This window comes from Vicugna pacos, chromosome 10, assembly GCF_048564905.1.
Source record: "Vicugna pacos chromosome 10, VicPac4, whole genome shotgun sequence".
Classification (NCBI taxonomy): domain Eukaryota; kingdom Metazoa; phylum Chordata; class Mammalia; order Artiodactyla; family Camelidae; genus Vicugna; species Vicugna pacos.
Genome location: NC_132996.1, coordinates 9,249,364 through 9,268,116, shown reverse-complemented (window position 1 = coordinate 9,268,116; position 18,753 = coordinate 9,249,364).

The window sequence follows — 18,753 nt, the reverse complement described above, 5'->3', positions numbered from 1 at the left end:
GAAATCTGAATTTGAGAGGTAGCGATTTATTTACTTCTACATAGGTGTCTTTTACTTAGGAACTCTACGAAGAACGTTTACTTCCTGTATTTGCTGATCGATCTTTCCTACTGTTCTTGGCCCAACACATGCATTATAAATTCCCAGAACAGCCAGCATATCATACTGAAACCTAGGGACTCCAAGTTTTCAGGGTTTATGTTTGCTTGGTTTTATTTTGTTTTCCTGGATGTTTGATTTTCATGGGGGGTGTGGGTATAAATGAGTCAGTTCTTCTTTCTCTGACATTTGATCATAGCACTTAAAGATCTACTCTGAAGTCATCTGTACTTGGATGTGAATACCCACTTGGCCCCACATTGGCTGTGTGCCATTTAGAGAAGTTATCTAGCCTCCCTGAGCCTCGAAACTACTCATCAAAATTGGTAAAGTGTTGGTGCCTATTTGCAAGTTGATACGAGTATTAAGTATGACACACAGTGCCTGGCACATAAATGCTGGCTGTTAAGATGACGGACTTGTTTTTTATACGTGCTTTCTTCAGATGCAACTGAAAACTATTTGGTACAGTTTTTTTTTTTAATATATTGTTAAGCTTGTTGCTTTGAACGTACCATCCTTCGGAGAAGAGGGTAGGGAAGACAGGAAGGAGTTAGGCGAGTTTCTCATCTGTGCTCCTCTGTTTCCCAAGCCTACCTCAAGACAGGCTACTGCAGCAGAAGATGCTTTTCCGAGTTGCAGTCCCTGAGAGGCTGCTGCTGTCCAGGAAACGCTCGTGCCCATCCCTGTGACAGTGCAGTATGGCATGCGGGTGACCCTGGGGAAGAAGATAGACGAATAAGCCTGAGACAGTGACCACGGCCCCTCATAGCCCAGTGAAGTGTGCGGAAGACCCTTCGGTTTTGTCCATTCCTGAAGAACCACAGACACACTGAGGAGACTAATAAACTGATATGCCTGGGTTTTTTTTTTCCTTTTTTTTTTTTTTTTTAATGTGGAGGCACTGGGGATTGAACCCAGGACCTGGGACATGCTAAGCATGTGCTCTGCCACTGAGCTATTCTGTCCCCACTGATAAGCCCAGAATGAGGATACAGTAGGTACAATGCATAGAGATTTTGGGACCAAAAAGAGAAAAGTTGGGACTTCATCATCAGGTACCAGTTTAACAGTAAATCAGACATGAAGCATCTCAAGAGACGTTAGTTCAAGGGTCAAAGAATGACAGATCTGGCTGGTTAAACACTCTGCTTGGGAAAGCAGGACAAGGATCTACGTGGAAGAACCTTGAGTCTTCTTTGGCCCCCCTCCCATTTGCCTGCCTCTTTCTCCATGAGGTCTATTAAGATTACCACCCTAGATATTCAGAGGTCATATGGATGGGCATGTGGCTGGGGAAATCAACTTTGAAAGCCTGAGCATTTACCCAACTCTTAAATCAGTTAAGAGATTATTTGAAACCAAAAGAAGTTAAGGATACTAACTGGAACGTTTGCAATTTAAAAAATGTAAATGTAAATTTTATTATCACCACATAGCAGTTAAGAGCTTGGGAAGACCATTAGATGAGTTATAGAAAAGAAGACAAGCTGTGTCCAGCTATGTTTTCTCTGCACGTCTGAGTTGTAGTGTGCCTAAATATGATAATCGGGTGTGATATCATTAGCTACATTATTTCATAAAAGATTTTCTTTCTTGCCCTTTGTGTGAACTTAAATTATATATGAAGACAATATTCCCACAAAAGCAAAGAGGCTAGGCCCTAAAGCACAGAAGTACATATACACTTTGGAAAGTACATCATATATATGTCTTTTAATATAACTATTTGTATATTCAATCTAAAGAATAAAACCACATAGAACCATTCATGCATTTACTGTAGAGATTGACCGAAACGTTCCCCAGAGGCATACCTCTTTGCAGGGCTTCCTTTGAAGAATCCAAGTTTTCTAAGAGAACCCAGAATTCCATTGTCTTCAATAATTTCTCATTGTAAACCTCTACAACCTTCAACTTTACTTTATCCATGTTTGCTCTTTTTTGGGTCTTAAAATAGGCTTTGGTTAAGCCAGCTGCTCATGAAACTGAGGAGGAGGGAAAAAAAGCAAGCTCAGGAAAGCACAGTGTCTAGCTTAGATTTTGCATAGTTGCTATACTAATCAATATCACAGTAATTAAAATCACCCATGATTAATGGGCTAGCGCTCTTAGAGGGCTCTGTTGTCTACAAAAGCGTTCCACGGTCTATTTTGTCTAACTGCTCAGTAGGAGCAAACGCCAAGTCACCAGGCTATTTTTTGGCCTTAATTTCCATTTGAGCTGTTCCTGTCTATGGAAACACCTTGCCTTAGGATGCAGTTGTGGGTTTCCCCTCTCTGCTTGTGAGGGAAAAGACCTTTCCTGGCAAAAGCAAAAACTGAAGCTGAGAACTAGGGATTGCCACTTTACTAACCATTCGCTGAATTCACCTTCTCTTTGCACAGAGAGCCCCTGGGGCAGGAGGACTCTGACAAGCCAAATGTACATTGTTTGCTAACCTGAGGCTGTACCTATTTGCATTATTTCTCTCTCTAGGAGAAAGCAGTCAATGCTATTCTTCTCTTGTCTAATCAACTGTAGGCTGAGACTCTAAATCTTGAGTTCTAATCCTGACACTTAGATTAATGTAATCGTGAAAAATTGACATTTTAATCATACATTTTAAAAAATCAGCTTACATTTTAAGGAAGGCAACTCCCTAAAGGAGGTAGTAAGACAAGTCATTATTTGCAGTTACTTAAATGGGCCAAAATGCTTAGAATAAATATTCCTTGGATATCAAGTTGTGTTTCTAAATACTTCTTTATCCTGCATGAATTTCAACAAGGGTTTTGCACTTATAGCTGATGAGAAAAAAAAAAAGATTGCACAAAAGCTTTTCATGGGGTTTTGAGGATTAACTATAGTTCATCAGAAAACACTTCATAAAGAATCTAAATTTGTAATCCTAGTGCGTCTCATCAGGTATCAATGAATAGCCCAGTTGGTCTATTTTAAATTCATTCTTTGTCTGCAAATGACTTGTACATTTCTTTCTGGACTGTACATACTTCTTCCTGCAGAATTCTTTGAAATATTCTTCAAGAAGACAACAGAAATACTGTGGAAGGGGTATAGCCTTAAGAGCTTTATTGACATAATTCTTGATAATTTGCTGATTTTTTTTTATAGTTTAAGTATAAAACTATGAAGTATGGTCTGTTCTGAATCTGAATGAACCTGTAATTCATTCATCTATTCATTCAGCAAGTATATGCAGGCACTCAGTGTTAGAAATGCAGTGGTGAAACTCTCTCATGGCTATTGATTGAATTCTGGCGCCATGAAAATGTCACCAAAAACCTCTTGAGGCAAAAATGGTAAGAGAGATGACTACCTTGACAGAGTGTTAGTGTTACTGGTGATTAGGTTCTTGTCTCATCGCAGAAAGAATTCAGAGACAAGACTCAGAGGTTAGGAAAGTAAAGCGGGGATTTGTTAAGGGATAGTGGTACACCCTCAAGGGGAGAGCGGGCAGGCTCGGGAGAGCAGCTGCCCTGAGTTTCTTTGGCAAGTTGGTGACACAGAGTGTAAAAATAAAGGGGAAGAATATTTATTAGGGAGGGAAGGGTCTGGGATCGTATTGCCAGATTTTCATCCCAACTCCACCTTCTTGAAGGGAGGAGGGACTTTTGTCCTTATTTAGTCTGGATCAGTAGTGTCATGGTGTTGGTGCATGCTGGGTACTTCTAATCTGCAAGGCTAATTTTATTGAAATGAGGACTTAATTAGTAAAAGGTTACATTTGGGCACTGGAGACTGCTCCCTTTTCCCACCTTTCTTTGTTGACCTCCAGGCCACTTGTCACCCCAAAATATGTGACCACTTACCAGCCCAGAGGCCCCTGCTTTTCTTAGCCCAGGGACCCCTGCTGTTTACAGGATGTATGGTTTCCTGCCCTTAATCCCATATCCCCTCCTTTTTTGCCCAGTTCCTGTAGTTCACAAATTTAGGACAGTTACAAAGTTTTAGAGTCTATTTTTAGGTGGATCTTTCAAGGCAGGGGCTAGATTAGGACCAGGTAAGAATTATGCTGTAACAGTTGAGGACCGTTTCACAAGCAAGGGAGGCACTTGGGGTCAGGAGTGTAAACAGTCTTGAAATCCTGGAGAGTATACGGCTTTGGATGCCGTCTGTTGAAAAGCTGAGCGATGTGACGTTCTTTAAATGGTTTCCTGAAAGTTTCTAAAATGAACAATAGAGTTATTTGCAACAATTATCTTTCTGGGTAAGAGTTCCCTGGAAAAGACATGTGAGGGAGAGTAGTTCAACTGCAAATTCACATCATTGTTGGCTGTAAGATATGTGAGTGGAGATGGCAAAAAACAAAACAAGAAACAAACAAAACAATTAAAAAAAATAACTAAGCACATAAGCAATTTGGAAAGAATAAATAATGTTTAAAGTAAAGACTAAGAAAGAGCAATTTGGAGTATTTGTTTAAGTAGCATAAAGGACAGGATAGCTGCTATCTGGAATTTGAAGAGCTCGCAATGTTTTACTTTCAACATTTTTTCAATAAAGCTAGAAACATCAACATTTAACTCCATTTAGCCTTATTCTGCATTTCAAAGTCTGTCTACCTTTCAGTTCTACATATTTTAAGCACGACTTCCAGCATAACTTCTTAGCTGCTTTGTCCCATGCCAGCTATGGATTTGAAAACACATGATGGGAAATGTGGCATAGAGTGTGGGCTTCACTTCCCCGTGCAGTTACCTTCTCTTCTGGATTCTGGATGAATAGAAATAGAAACCTATTCTCAGGATAGATGGTCTATTTTCCGCCCCACCAATCTAACCTGCATGAAGCCTGATTATTTAGTGCTTTCTCCCCAGTACCTAGCACGGTGTCCAGCTTATGGGCAGTGGTCAATGAACATTTCTTAAATGAATAAATCCATGATTCTGAAACCTAACCTCAATTAAGTCTAATATGAGAAGTTGCCCCCTGGATTTCCTGCACTTTTTCTCTTTTGTATGTTTTGTGTTACTAAAGGTGCAGCAGGTAAACTGAGCTTAAGTCAGTGTATTCCATTCATTGGGCAACTGTAGATAGTTCGAGGATGAACACGGAGCCAAGTTTGAGCCCTTGATCCCTGGGATCTTGGTCTAAGCTTACATTTTTCTCACGTTGTGAGCTAGCAAAATGTTAGGCAGGGTCTGCCACAGCGACCTGTCACTCTGAAGGGAAGCACCCTCCTGAAAATGAAGGCAGCCCACAGAAAAGCAGTGTTAACTGATCAGGGCAGACGGGATCCTCAGGTGTTCTTGTTAGACCCCGAATCAGCCCTGCCTAAAGGACTTTTCAACCATATATACACTTGAATGCTTGTATCAATTTTGATGGAATATTTATGAGGATAAAATGAAATAATGTGACTAAGAATGCTTTAAACAATACACGGCGTAAACTAGGGGCATCATACATGTTTATTTCCTTTTCAGAATTCCTTCCTCCATGCCATCCTGCAGCCTGCTCCCAGAACACTGATATTTTTTCGATACTAAATTAGACTGCTGAAATGATCACACAGACAACATAAAATTTTGTTTCTATAGAGAATTAAATAATTGGGCACAACTTGAAATCCATTTCTCTCAACTCTCTTATTTATATTAAAGAAACTGGAAGTCAGAGAATCCTTGATAATAAATATAAAAATAATTGCAACTGACCAAGGAATTGAATCTTGGTCTCCTGTCTTACTGAATGAGGACCCTTTCCACTCCACACCAGTTCTGTTACTGTGTTTTGTACCTCACATGCTGATTCAATTTTTTCTTTATTTTCTATACTCTTTTTTCATATTCATCTCCCAACCCCTCACCATAGTCAAAGATTAAATTATAATATCCTTCTTCTAATAAAAATCTGTCAACAAGGACTCGCGTTGTGTTATGCCTTGAGGATGAGCATAAAACATTCTCAATTAAGTCCCAGAGTCAGCTGGGACATTGTGCTTGCCATACACCAGAGACTGACACATTGTAATTGACTGAACTTCAATTAAAAAAAAAAAAGACAAAAACAAGGCCTAGCAGAGTGCCCTGCATGTACCAGTGGCTCAATAAACAGGTGTTGAAAGTTGTTGAAAAAAAAAGTCACAGAGTAAATACTTACAGGAAACCTAGAAAATAATAATAATAATAAACTATTATAAGTATAATTATTTATTGTTATAATAAATAAAATACATTATTATAATAATTTCAATTATTAATTATTATTATACAAGAAATGCATTGTTATTATAAATTTTAATTATTATAATTATTATTATTATAAACAGAAATACATTATGAGTTAGGTCTTTGTGCACTAGTGTGGTATCCATACTAATTTTTGCCTCCTAACATGTATTTTTTCGAGTGCCCACATCAAAGACTTTGGTGAAGATGAAATGACCATACTGGTACCAAATAATCCCAGCTTCTTATTCACAGCTCGTTGAACCAAAAGTGTTTATCTGATCCAAGCTGAGTCAATCACATTCTCTCTGTCTCAGGAAATTAAACCTAAGGCCACTGAGAGATTGAGCTGTTTAAATGATCAGGAACTGATCACCAAAATCATCTCTTATTGGAGTACACATTAGTTCAGGAGAGTTTGTCTTTCTTATGGTCGCATGCTTAAAACACTGACATACTCACTTTTCAATGAGGATTTATCTTAGGGTCTATTTGGACATTCAACTAGCAATAAGACTCTGTGAGTTAAAATTTGTGTTACATAAACTGGACTACTAGGAAGAATTTCCCTTTGTGATTGACTAAACCAAAAGCTTTGGCTTCTCCACTGTTTAAGAAATTATCCCATTTTAGCTTAGTTGAGCACTTGCAAGTAGTTAGCTTAAACACAAAGCAATTTTGTGGAGGGGAAGGACTTCACCTAACATGGAAAGATGGTTCACATTCAGAGCCAATAATATTCATAAACTTATTGATGTAGAAGGTGGTTAATAATTGTCACACAAAAGTATCTATTTTAGGTTATATTGTGGGTCTTTGATGGGCTGAATAAATTCATTTTTACTTGGGGAAAAAAAGGGATCTGTTGGTTCACTTTCAGAACTCTTAAAGGGTGAAAATTGACCTACTTTATGAGCAGGGAAATTCTTTGCAGTAGGTATTAAAACTTTGTGTGGGGAGAGGAGCAGGGAACTTCTTTCATCACTGAGAATGTGCCTTAACCAGGAAAATAATTATTTCTTTAGTTTAAATGCACTTCTTAGTCAAAATTTAGCAAGATGTGACAGTGGTAACCAAAGTTTGCCTCCAATTCCATTGGATATGGCGTGGTCTCTGATAATCTTTGTTCCTCATCAGAAGGGGCTAAAATATTACAAGGGTGCCTGTCAAGTCAAAGATTCATGTAAACCAAAGTCATAGGAGAATAAGATACAATATGCAAACAGAAAAAGCAGATCTACAAAGACAAGGGTGAGTATCCTGACACCAGCTAACATACTGTGATTTAGTCCTGGCACTAATCACTTGTAGCTAGTGTAGAACCCATGTGTTAAGGGCTCAGGTCTCCACAAGACTGCCCTCCCCGTCAGACACCAGTTGCATTGCAGGGGTTACCAGACCACCCACATTTTTTGCCAACTAACTACAGATTTGAGAGTTCCCCAGACCCTCCTTGGATTCAATAACTCGGTAGAAAAACTCATAGGAATCACAAAACTATTATACTTCCAGTGTAATAAGACCCAAAATGCAGAGCTTCTGTGCCTTCTGCCTACAGAATCAGGATGTATCACCCTTCTGGCATATCAATGTGTTCACCAACTAGAAAGCTCCACTGGGCTTGGTGTCTAAAGTTTTTACTGGGATTTCATTATGTAGGCATAATTGATTGAATCTTCAACCATGTGATTTAACTCAACCGGTAGCCCTTTATTCTCACCAGTTTTTGGGAGGCTGGGCTGATATCAAGTGACTCAAAACCCCAACCCGCTAATCACATGGTCCATGGGTTCATCCCTCAGGCATAACTAGTAACTCGTCTCCTTAATCACCTCTTTAACATAAACACAGGTGTGGTCCAAAGCTAACCATGAATAACAAAGATACTCATCACTAGGGAAATTCCAAGAATTTAGAGGAACTGGAGACAAAGACCAGATAAATTCTTTATTATATAGCAAGGGGACTGGTTAGATTTTTCAGAGAGAAAGGGAAAAATCTCCTCTTTATTTGGTCAAAAACTCCTTTTACTTCGGTTGGTTTCCATTCCATGCACTGAAGTTATCCCTGTCATTTAGTAGAAATTTATAGTGAAAACAAAACAAAACAAAGAACAAGACCAGGCTGACAAATTTATAGGGCTTTCAATTGATATTTAGTGTTCCCGGAATAGTCCAGATAGAGGAAAACAGAATGAGCAAACATAATAAGATTCAGTAGATATGAATGTGTAACCAATTCCAGGACTATTTTTCCAGTAATAATGTCTTTTTTGAGTCTTGGAGAAACTGGAAAAAAAAAAAAAAGACTGATGTGGCTCAAGAAATTTAGGTGAGTTTATGAAGCTCTTTTCAATATTAGCAGATCTGGGACCTTCATATCTCCAGACTAGCTCCAAAGTAAGATAGTATGACTAAGATTTATACAAAAAGCATTTTTTTAAAAGAGCAAAAAATCTTTCTTCTAAGGCAATCTTTCACAGTATTTGCCTACATTTAACACTATTGTAATACAGTAACGCCACATTACTTGATCAGAATTATAGAATCATTACCAGGAAAAATGGGAGAATTAGGCTTGATTCTACAATTTTTTGCTTTGTCGACTGAAATAAATGCTCAGCCTAAAAGTTGAGGGTTATGTTTTATTTGGTGGACATTTCTGAGGACTCCAACCCCTTCGAGCCTGGATGACAGCCTCTCAGATGGCTCTGAGGGACTGCTCCGAAGAGGCAGGGGAGGAGCCAGGATATATAGAAGCTTTACAACGAAGACCAGGTAGTTGGAACATTAAAAGATTACTCATTAACTAAAGAAAAGCAGGCATCTCAAGTGAAAGAATTGAGCGCTTTTCTATGTGTGGGAGGGAGCAAACATTTGGGCTCATTGAATTCATTCCTTTGACAAGCGCCCGGCCAGTATCCTGTCCTTTCTTATTCTGAATCCCCTCAGGGTGTTCCACTGTGAGTGGCTGCGGAGGCCGGGCTGCAGGCTTGTCTTCACTGCGGGGTGGAGGCAGCCAAGAGTGACTTGATGGCTTCAGCATTCTTTGTTTTCTGATATGGTTTGCAGTATTTTTCGTTCACACTTTTAACTTTCAATTATCTGCCCTGGAATACCCCCTCCTTTTGAATACCCATCTCCTTGTGACATTTAGCTCAAAATCTTGACATTTGTATAATTTCTCGCTCACGCCCCCGCTGAACAGCAATATTTCAGTTGAATATGTAAATCATATTGATCTTCAACAGCAGTAACAAAAAGCAAAGACCCTTCAAGACAAGTGACAAGCAGGTTATTCAGGTCTCTGTGTTTAAACGATAAGGAACAGCAAAATGACATGATGACACTGTAATTCAGTAGTGAAACAGGGAAGAGCTGTTAGCCAAGACTAATTTGACATTAGATTCCTTACTAAGTAGAGGGTCCAAAATACCCCTCCACTGAACTTAAAGTCACCTTACTAGAACTTGGGAACCACCGTAAGCAAGTAGTCTTGAGTAGAATAATGAGCAGAAAGCATTTCAGAAAATAGTAAGAAGTATAGTTCAAAATGTTGGGTGGAGCAGTGTTAGGGACTTTGAAAATCAACCAGATGTTTTAAACTTAATATGATGCATATATTATAGTTTTCCCCTAGAGTAATTAAAGAGAGCAATTTTAGGGTCAACCTGGAATGATTACAAAGGATGGATTAAAAAGGAAGACAAAGGACAGCAACACGTTAAATAACTGTGGGAGGTAGATAGAATGGTGGAAATGTATTCCAAGAAGATACAGGAAATGATGAAGTTCAGAGCATAAGAGAAGGCGGTGATTTTAATGAAGAATGATGTATTTTTCTCTGAATAGTAATTACTATAATTATTCGTAACAATTATCTCCCCATAAATCTAGTTTTCTCTGTATACTTCTGCCTGCTTAGGTACCTCTGGTTCCATAATGTGTCTTCTTTAGGAAAAATAATTGTGCCATAGCTGAAAGGTTTTTTTCCAGCATGTTCAGATTATAGGGAAGTATAAGCAGTCTGTGAAGGCGGCAAGGCACATACTCCAACACTTTTTTCTTCAATCGTTTGCAATCTTGTTTTCCTTCTATGCCTGCCCTTTTTGTTCTCCATTTCATTTCAAGACAAACTCAAGGGTAGGGAATTTCAGAGTTACTGGAATTATACTCCTTAAGATATACGATAAGCTGAATTCACCAATAGAGGAAAGGCAGACTATTTTTAACTCTGAGATCCTGAGAATTTTAATGGACACTTTTTAATGTAGTATGAATGCCCGATGTACAAAGGTTTTGCATTCTTATTATTAAATGAAATGTTATTCAAAGTGACTATAGTTCTGAGTCCAACGGCGACCAACTATTATAACTCAGGTTACAGATATGTTGTAATAGGGAAAGAATTTCTCTCTAAATTTACTTTGAACTTTCTCTCTTCCATTAATTAATGTAATTTCTGTATTTCTTTCCATAACGTTAGAATGCCACTGTGTTCTAATTGGCACTCTTCTTGAATGATACCTGGAAATTTTAGAAGCATGAACCACAATTCTGTTATAAATACGCATGCAAATGTGAGCCTTAGACCAGTAAATAGAACTTAGCTTTTCACTTTAGACTGATAAGACAACCAGCATCGACTTAATAGGTATATGTAGTGTTTTTCTGCTTTTATATTATTGCACTAGTTCCATATTTTTTCTAGCAATTATCTCTTCAATGTGTGTGTGTGTGTGTGTGTGTGTGTGTAAGAGTCTTTCTACATGTCCTTGAAATTTAACTGTAGAACGTAGAATATTGTATCATGAAACCTACCCATGTCCCCAGTTCACTTCCTCAAGATTAATTTGCCTATACTGATAATTCTCAGTGAGGTGGTACTGTACCCTGGACATATCTTAGAAAGTTTGGGGGTCAGAGTTTAGAGATTTCTGACAGGGGCATTTTGTTTGTCTCGGTGACTGAGAGGGGCTATTAGTAGGTAAGTCAGGAAAGCTAATGTTTAATATAAAGACAGTCCCACAATGAATATTTCAGTGTTCTTCACAAGTTTCAAATGTCCCTCTGGATATTATGAAAGTGGAAGCCTTGTTCATCATTCTCCAGTCCTGGGACCAAACTCTTCTTTATTTTTCCAGCACATTTTTATATACACTGAATTTTTTTTAAATGTAACTACTGTGTCATTTGAAGAAAGATTGTATTTTTTATGCAGATTTTCCAAAGGTTCAGCTACACATTGGAAAATGATGTTTCTTAAAGCAACGTGGCTTGTGGTATTTAAACCTCCAACCAACCACATGTATTATCCTATAACAGTAACTGTATATTCATTATAATTCCATGAATAGGTTCAAACATCTGAATGTTTTATTTTGCTTTTTTCAAGTGTAGTAGCAATTCAGAATTTGTCCAATAAAACAGATGCCATTTTATTATATTTTTCTTCCAGCAGTGGTTGCTGTCCTGTCTGTATGCCCTTTACCTGGCTTATGCCCTCACACCCTAGCTGCCATCTACTCTAAGATGCTCCTTCAGAGACTTGCCTTTGGCTGCAATGGGAGGTCCCTCAACCCCCGCTATGGTCTGTGTTCCCCCCAAATTTGTATGTTGAAATCCTAATGCCACGTGGTGATATTAGAAGGTGGGGTCTATAGATGGTGCTTAGGTTCTGTCTGGGAGGGGGAAACTTCCCCTTCTACCCTTCTTGAGTTCTTGTGGCTGATCTAATGATAAAATTGACACAAGACAGATTAACAGGAGAAAAAGAAATTTAATGCATGTGCGTGAAGGTCTCACAGAAATAGGACCTAAGCAGACAGCTTTTATACTTTTTAAAGAGGCAATAGATTTGTGAAGAATTGACAGGACAAAGAAACAAGTTTTGGGTGCCCAGTTAGCGAAGCATCTGAACAGAGTTTGGGTTTGGTAGTAAATTAAGGGAGTAACAAGGCTTATTCATACAGGCTTCTTGGCCCCGAATGCCCTCTCGCTGGTGATGAGGGTGTCCTTCCACCTCCAGGTGCGGGAAGTGCACCTTTCACGTGAGAGATTTATTTCCTGCTTGCAAGGAGAGAGAGGAGGGTCAGAGTGTCTCTCTTGCATTGGCCATGTTTTAAGTAACTTTAATTCAAAGTAATCAATATGACATTGACACATTTTTGGGGCAGCAGACTGTGTGCCCCAGTAGTTCTGAGGCTGGAACCCTCACGGATGAGATTAGTGCTTTTATAAGAGACACCCCAGAGGGCTCCCTCACCCTTTCTACCAAGTGAGGAGGCAACAGAAACTGACTTCAGACATTAATTTTCCATTCACCTTATTTTTCCCATTAATTCATTGCTTTCATTTGTATACATGTCTGCATTTTATATTAACTATTCACTTTATTTCAACAAGTAAAGGGGGGGGATTTCAAAATATTTTTATTTTCTAAGAATAAGGCATTAGGTTTGACAGTCTAGGAGACACTTTGTAACAGATATAGATGTGAGATTATATGGTTACATTTTTACTGTTGTGTATTTTACCTGCCGAGCATATCAGTCAGGACATTTTCAAATATTTACTAAAATATAAATATTATCGCTATGTAAAATATAAAATTGCTAGCAGTAGTATTTTGCTACTGTCAGAGGCATCAAATATACAATTGCAGCGCTGACCATCTTTCTCAGCAATCGGACCACAAATGAATTCAAATAATCAAAAATAAGGAATCAGCATTGTTTTGATCGCCCTCCACTAACAGTCTTAGAATCAAGTTGAACTGACTGTTGATGTGGAATTTCACAAGCAACTTACAATAACTGAAAGAGGGATATGTTTTATTGTTGGTAATTATACCCATCACAAAAATGCCTGTGCACAGAAGAGGAAAAGAAAAGGCAGATGATTTGAAGCAGGTTATAAAGAAACAAAACCTGAGTCATTTGGGAAAGAGTAGAATCAGCTCTGACTTGCACTTAGAACAGCCCTAGCTTTAGAAAAGGCCCACCTCTGGGGTCTCAGATGCTTTTATTCATAATTATTTTCTTATTTTCTAACATATCATAAGGAAAAACTGTAAGTGCTGTAGAGTGAACAAGGATTTTTAAATCAATTACCTTAACTTGTTTGAACCCCAGTCTTATATCTAAAAGGAGATAATTAGCTATCATAGGGGGGTTTCTTTATTTAATTTTGGGGGAGTCTGTGAGAATTAAGTGTGACAGCTTGTTTTAAATTATAGCTACACGGTTACCTAGAGTGCTCACTGAGGAATAATATAGGCCAAGTGAGTGCTCAGGCTCTCAGGGGAAGAGTCTCCACCAACAATGGGCAGGGCCGGTGCTTACTTGGCAAGGTTTCTGAAATTGCTGTAACTTCCTCTAAGTGTCAGCGAAGAACCCCTCGAGGAAGAAAATGGGTTGGTACAGCTTTTAAAAAAAACATAATAGGAAATAACATACTGCGTGTCAGAGCCATCTGCTCACCTCTTACAGAACTCTTTGAGGTCCTCAGGAGCAAAGCCAGGTCCTCGTGGCTCTAGGAAAAGAAAAGTCATCCCTCAGATGCACATTTTGGGAGGAAGAGTTGAAGTGATTAATGCTGTATTTGAATTTAGTGGGTAAGAAGCTGATGAAGGCCATTTAAATGAAAGTGTTGCCCCAGAGATGGTCAGTTTACGGAAGCCAGTGATGACTACAACTCTTAACGTCCTCTGTCTAATAACAAATTTGGCAGTCTGTGATGCTCATGAGAATGTTGTCATTTCAGCTTACCTGTGAGTTACGCCATCACAGTCAAAGAGGCTGCCTGACCCTCCTGTAAGTGGGAATTCAGGCACTGCCATTTGGCCCCTGCCAGAAGAGGCTGCGCCAGTGTAGCGTTTTGTGATGGGTGGGGTGTTGTGGACTCCATCAGTATGTGTAGTCACATGGGCGGACGAGGCATTCTCCAGCAGCATGGTGCCTCTGCCACTTGGCTCTGGGCGTGTATTGAGGGCATTGGTGGGCTTGTAAAATTCTAGGATGGGTAGATTCTAACAAATGAGGGAAAATTTTATGGCATAGGGTTTTTGTTTACATTCTATTGAAAGTTTCGTGGTAAAACATAGCTGGATAAAATCTGCTAGCAGTAAGCCTACAAAAATAGTTCCCAGTGACGATTCAGGAAATTCCACTGCTTCTTGTTCTATTCCTTGACTCTTGTTTTTAATCCTAAATCAGGTAATCTTGGAGGAAAATTTATTTTAGATAGCCAATATTTTCACAGCTGAGTTGTAATTATTTTTAACATATTATTTTTGGGTAGTTCTTAATAAGTCACAATTCTGCAGTTTTGCCATATTTTAAAACTGATAAAATGTGCCACTATTATGTTATTAAAGAGGAAAAGGTCTGTGTGACTACACTCTGCTTTGACCTATAGAAGCATTTACAGTTATTCTAATAATTACTAGATTTTTTTCAAAGCACCATGGTAAATGCCCTTATGTAGTAACTCACTTAATCCACACAACAGCCCTATAAGGAAGAGTAGAATACTAATTAGGAGTATAATCTTTGTAGTCAGACTGTGGCTTCAAATCATGGGACTCTGCATTTTCTGTTCTCTTTCACTCATTCTCTTCCCAAAGCATCCACATGGCTTACTTTGTCCCATCTTCAGATTTCTACTCAAACCACACTATCAGTTACCTTGATTACCCTGTATAAAATCACACCCAGGATCCTCTCTGATCGCCTGTTTCATTTTTATTCATAACACTTGCCATCATTTAATATACTGGATTTTCATCAGTTTGTTTGACCATTGTCCGTCTCCCTCCAATAGATAGTAAATTTCATGGGGCCAATGCCTTTATTTTGATAACTCCTCTATCTCTAGTAACTAAAATTGTGCCTGAAGCACACAAAATTTTTTTTAAATGTTGAAAAAGTTAAATGAATAAATTTCCCCAGCATAGAAAAATATTCTTGTGGAATTTTCTGTTTCTATTATTTTATTATGGTATATACTTGCAGTGTTAGTTCAATTGGGGTTGTAGACATACATGATTTAATAATAAAAACACTCTGTAAAAATCAAAAAAGTTATTTTCCTAAGCATTGGGATCAACTGCTGAGACATGAAGAGATGTTCTGATTGTGATCTCTGATCCTTCTAATGTAGAGAACTGTCAAAACGTCTTTGTGTTGATAGGTGTTTGGGTCAGTGTTTCATTTTCTCTTTCTAGTTCTCATATCTTCATATTTTAGTTGCAGAAAATCTGCACGCACTCATCTGTTAAATAATTATTGTAATGAAGAAGCATCTCCGCACTTTTTGAAAAACATCGCCTGATTCTGCAGCTGACATCCTTCTAGTCAGCGGCGTCCTCTTCAGTGCAATTATTGAACAATGTGTTTTCTTCCTTTTCAACTTTGAACCATTGTGAGCCATTTTGTGCAATTCCAGAGTCAGTGTTTCTGATTTGTTTACTATTTGGACTTCACGGGCTTACACTCTCACCTTCAATAAGCCACTGTTTTTCAGGCTATACTGACTGACAGGAACAATAGGAGAGAAACTTGTGCAAGGTACATCTTGAAGTTCATATTTCATTTAGGCATATGAGCACATAAATAGGTAAAACAATGGAACTGTGTAAAATGTATAATGAAAACATAGTATTAATATTGCCATTTCCATCAATATGCTAGCAGTGCAGGTGGCAGAGCTGGAATTCTGACTCAGGTTGTGAGTTCAGGCTGTGCTTTGACTTCATATCCTGTGGCTTTGGCCATCATGCCATATCACCTCCTCCCCCTAACTATACATAGTACTGGTAACACCCTTTTGCTGCTGGATAATAGTCTCTGACTGACTGATGTATCTGTGAAGACCCTGATCGAACCCAGCCCTAATATCTCTGCATAGAGATGTTTAAAAGATTTAGGTTATGACTCTAAAATGACAAGTTATTTTGTTTGTTTGTTTGTTTGAACGATTGTTACTATGACTAATACACTAATTTGGTGATACTATTTTTAAAAAGTATATTTCTCTGATCTGAGCAATTCTTGCTTGTTTCCTCATTTGGCAATGTGTTGTCAGAGGTGCTAGAAAGGACATGGCACTCTCTTCTGTTAGGAAGAATAGCTTCCTATTTGGCATCTGTGTTAACAATTGATTCCGTATTTAAAAGCAACACCTTCCATGTAATACCTTCAGTATTTCATTATAAATCAGAGATCTTGATTTGTGTTCATGTTGTGTTTTCACACCTGTGCAAATGTGAGGGGATATCACAAACTGATTCCATTCAGTCCTGCTCAGGTATAAGATTAGATGTTCATGGATCTAATCTTCGTTGGAGAGAACTTAATCACTGATAAAGGAGAAGGTTGTCTGCGAGAGGGCAAGTGGTTGGGGCCAAGGAAGGTTTTAGGTCACAGATAGACTTTTACTCTTCCTGGACAAATGAAACCATGATGCTTTCCATGGGAGATATTCACAGGACAAAACCAAGAAAGACAGCTAATCAAGGGGCTCTTCTCAGGTGATACATGTAGTCCTCACTCAGGTCTTCAGTGGTCCATAGGGCTCTGTGGCTCTTTGCAGCTCTCTAGTCATAACGACATGCAGTGTTCACTAAGAAGGGATATGGGCAGTCTAGCCAAGCTGCCTCCATCCGTGTTTACATGACCTTTCACAGTCTGGGCTCCACTGACCTCTCCCTCCGTAAGGTCTCCTCTTACCTCCTTTCCCCCGACTACCAGAGCTCCAAAACCCAAAAGCAGCAATTTTATTAACATATCCAATATAGTACTATTGAAATAAGGTAAAGGAAGGAATAATAGCTTATTTATTTATAGACGATATACAAGTCTGTAATTCTCTTCCTCCTGTATTTTGTGGTCTTCAAACTATAAAATAGTTCTATTGGTTTTTATTATCCATATAAATACAGATACAGTTAAAATATATTTTTTCTATATGTTATTCAAACCTATTGGTTTTCTGCTTTCCAGCCTAAAAGAATGATGAGGCCAACTAAAGGTGAGGGTTGGGAGAGAAATTAACATTGATCAGGGAGAAGTAATGGAACAATATTTTCTGCAAGCTTGGGGTGGTGAAGAAAGAAGGAATAAAGGGAGGGGAAAATGTATTTTTTTCTATTGTCCTTTCAAGTGTTTTTCATCTACTTGCTTTTTTTTTAGATCAAAAGCTCCTTTTCAGTTGCTTTTGCACCAACCTTGTTTGTTATCAAATTACCAAAGAGAAAAATATACCTAGAACCTTTCACTAATTTCTGCTCAATATATACTACTGTGTGGAAAGCAGTGTACTTTGGTTTGAAAATGACTGTAGATAGAAGATTTAGTGTGTTTTAAAAAAGGAATAGAAAGATGAGAAAAAAAAACCCTTTTGTTCAATACATTTGCTAAGATGCAACCAAAATTTAGTTCATACCAAATAGAGTAACAAATTCTGAAAAACCTTAATAGGCGAAAATAAAGAATTCTGCAACAATCAGTTGCAAATGAATTTGGGAGTTATTGCAAAACTATTCCCCATGGCTTGAAATTCACTATAATTCTATATTGAAAAAGGCAAGCAGAATTCTAGAGAAATACAGTATAAATCAAAGAGATGGTCTTATTATATATAAAGTAGTAAGACTTCACCTGGAGTACTATAAAATATAGTGCACATGATATCTCAAGAAAGATGTAATTGTCTATAAAGGTATAACACAAGGTAGGCTGACTAGGTCCTAAAGATGCCTGTGTGAGGAACAAGGGAGTATGTATTCATAATGGTCAAGGGAGGAATTTGTGCTGACACAGGACATATTTCAATTTTAGTCAGCAATTAATTGAATGGAGCCCAACTAGTCATGTTTCATTGATCTTGATATGGAAGCTACTTTCTAAAGGGTTGAGGTTTTTTCTTTTTTTATGCCGACGATAAAAAAAAGTTTGATTTGAAACCTTCCATCAGGATTTTGAGAGACCCTACCTTGGATTGCCTCACTCTTTTCCATCCTTTTGTATGATTTTTTGCTGTGTATACTGCCTACTCACTCTATGAATCATTCTATTATTTGGCGTGTCCTTCTGCAATCTGTCCACTTTAATCAAAACCTAATCCAAAAAGGCATCATAAGCATAAAAAATTGTTTGTGGTAGGTTGAGAGGATATTAATATGAAACAATTTTAGTAGGTAATAAAATATATTGATAATGAAACAGAACACGTTGCAATAAATCTGGGTTAGATTTAAGTAAGGCACAGTCATTTGTCTTGATTTTGTTAAACCACCTCACCTGAAGCAAATAAAACAAAGTAATTTACATGTTAATTCCCCTCCCTGTTTCTGAATTCTTTGTGATAACTGCAATTAACGCTGGTCAATAATATTTTGGTGTCATAAGTATTTTTAAAAATGGGTAACACTTTAATATCATTTGATGGCTTTGGGCATTTTTCTAGTTGCTTTCATCCTC